This window comes from Morone saxatilis, unplaced genomic scaffold (assembly GCF_004916995.1).
Source record: "Morone saxatilis isolate NCDOM2014 unplaced genomic scaffold, NCSU_SB_2.0 Contig5, whole genome shotgun sequence".
NCBI lineage: Eukaryota > Metazoa > Chordata > Actinopteri > Moronidae > Morone > Morone saxatilis.
This window is the reverse complement of record NW_023340095.1, coordinates 25,515,413-25,518,321: the sequence shown is the minus strand read 5'-3', so window position 1 is coordinate 25,518,321 and position 2,909 is coordinate 25,515,413.

Genomic DNA, 2,909 nt, shown 5'->3' with positions numbered 1-2,909 from the left:
GCCTTCAGTTACCAAGCTCCTCTCCTGTGGAACCAGCTTCCAGTTGTGGTTCGGGAGGCAGACACCCTCTCCACATTCAAGAGTAGGCTTAAGACGTTCCTCTTTGATAAAGCTTATAGTTAGTGTACTGTTGGGTCTCTGTAAATAATGTTATATAATGTCCTGAGATAACTTCTGTTATGAATTGGCGCTATACAAATAAAATTGAATTGAATTGAATTGTCATTAGTCATTCATCAAGCACAGATGCCAAACATTATCTAGCTTGCTGTTTTTGTTTTTTCTATTTCACTGTAAAATGACTTTTACTAAACACACACACACACACACACACAGTATAGTGTGCTGTGAAGACACAGATTTACTATTCAAATGTAAACATTCAGCCTGTGTCTGTGCTGTCAAGTTTCCTCTGTTGTGTCCTGTGAGAGAAACAGTGTTGTTCAATCACCACCACGTCCTGTCTACTATCAGCTGTGTCTGTGTGTCTGTGTGTACCTGTTAGGGAGCAGATGTGTTCACTCGAGTCCTCTTTACTGATTCCCTCCTCCTCCGTGATGTGACTCATCGGCACGTTGAAACTCAGGCTGTCTTCATCTGATGGCTGCAACAAACAACAACAACAACAAACTGATCAGCTGATCAACAACCAAAATAATTAATTCATCATTATAGTCATGTATTAGCATTCTGTGTTGCAAGCTTCTCCAGTGTGAGGATTTGCTGTTCTGCTGTTTGATATCCTTGTAAACTGAGACAGACACAAAAAGACATTACATTGGGCTCCAGGAAATTGTAATGGCCATTTTTCATTTAATTTTTGACATTATATGATTTAGACTATTATTTATTATTAGTTATTATTATTAATTCATCAGATAATTGATGAATTAATTGACAGATTAATCAATAATAAAAAAAGTATTAGCTGCAGCTCCAAACAGCTTTCTAACGTCATATTTATTGATACTGCTGATGTAAAATGTAAACAATTTAATTCAGTGAGAAACAAATGTAGTTGAGTAAACTGTCGATGTGAAGAGTCTTAGTCGAAGCACTTTTCATTAGTTGGATATTTGCAGAAAAAAAAAAAGTGAAACATTTTGTTAAGTATCAGGGGACTGTTGCAACACAGACCTTTTCTCTTGTAATACAGCACTGCATAACTGTACGAGCTGCTACCAGTCTGCTTGTGGTCTTATCAGCTGACTGTACCTGGACTGCAAACTCAAAGTAGCAGGGGAGATTGGTTTACACCACTCGGAGCTACTCTGACACCATCAGAGGCCAGGTGATTTACAGCAGCTCCGACTAGGACTAGACACAGCCGGTTCGGGAAGGGACAGGAGAGGGGAGGAGTGAGTTTGTAGCGAGTTGATTAATTATATCAAATTAATAAGTCTGCCAGTATTTGTTTTAGTCAAGTTGGCAGCGATTCAGTCCGTGTTTGGAACAACTGTGTTGAAATAAATTAAAAGCGTGGTATTTCTGACACATTCAGGATTATTACTGCCTTTTCTGTTATCATTTAACAAAAATAATCAGCTGTTATGTACTTGTGTAAGGTGGAGTTTTCAGTGTCCAACGAATTATTTTAAATATAATGATGCAGTACACATGAAAGAATAAAATGATGTTAAAAGAGAGCTGAGCTCCTGGAGATCGGAAGAGACAGCAAAGGAGAGGTTTTCTAAAGGTGAGACAACACAGCATATAGAGACAATTACACAAAAGGACATACACACACAGAATCTCACACACACCATTACACACACACACACTCAGTACCTCAGTAGCAGACAGTCTCTTGTCTCCGTTGTCGCTGCCGACTCCTGAGTCGCTGTCCTGCTTCTTCTGCTGCTCCATGTCCTCCACACTGCACACACACAACACCGGTCACACGTGACACACACACACGTGCGTGTGTGAGCTAGAGAGCAAGTGAGCCACAGTAAAACAGAAAAAGAGAGAGAGCAGTCTCTCTTTCTAATGCCCCTCTCTCTGTCAGGCTGTGTTCACACTGCTGTGTAATTTCTGACTGTTCACATAGTATATAGTACAGCTCATCCTTCTGAATCAACCGGCATGTACTGAAAAGACTAGGAAAAAAGGGGAAAAATGCATACATATCCGCTAACCTGCTACTAGTTCAACTTCAACTATCAGTCAATGACAAGATCAAAGTACTTTTGGGCAACTTTCAGCTGCAGTGTGAACGCAGCACTGTGGCAGTCTCTGAGCAACTGAACAATAATGTGAGTTGTAATTGCTTACACACACCCATACCTCCCATATCGTTCATCTTTCAGAATTTACAAGTTCTGTAAAATAAAGCCTACTGAAACAAACTTACCAAACTTACAGAGAAAGTACAGAGGGAGAGAAATAAACAGACAGCTTGAGAAATTAGGAAATTAAGAGAAAATAGAGTGAAAGAATTGTGATGGAGGTAAAAAATGAGGACTGGGTAAGAATCGAGAGACACACAAAGGTTTCAAAAGTAAAAGAAAGAGGAATAAAGACAGAAAAAGAGAGGAGCCGGTAAAAAGATAAACAAGCAAAAAGACAGAAGGGAAAAGGAGGGAAGGGAAGAGAAAGAGAGGAAAATCTGAGAGGGAGAGAAAGTCCACGAAAAAAGGGTATAGAAGTGTATGTTGAATGTATATGTATGTGTGTGTGTTCTCCAGGAGAACATGAACCATTCTTCCTGCCCAGGTGTTCACAGCACTTTATGTGGGCGGACATTATAGAGCACAACATCCTCTGAGAGCTGAGACCTAGTTTCATCTGATCTACGGAGGGTCAGCTTTTCCACTCTATTTTTCTTTTGTTTTTAGGGACCGAGCCAGCGACCGCTGGAGGTCCCTATTGAAACTGCTCTGTTTCTTCTTCTTACCTATTATTATTTT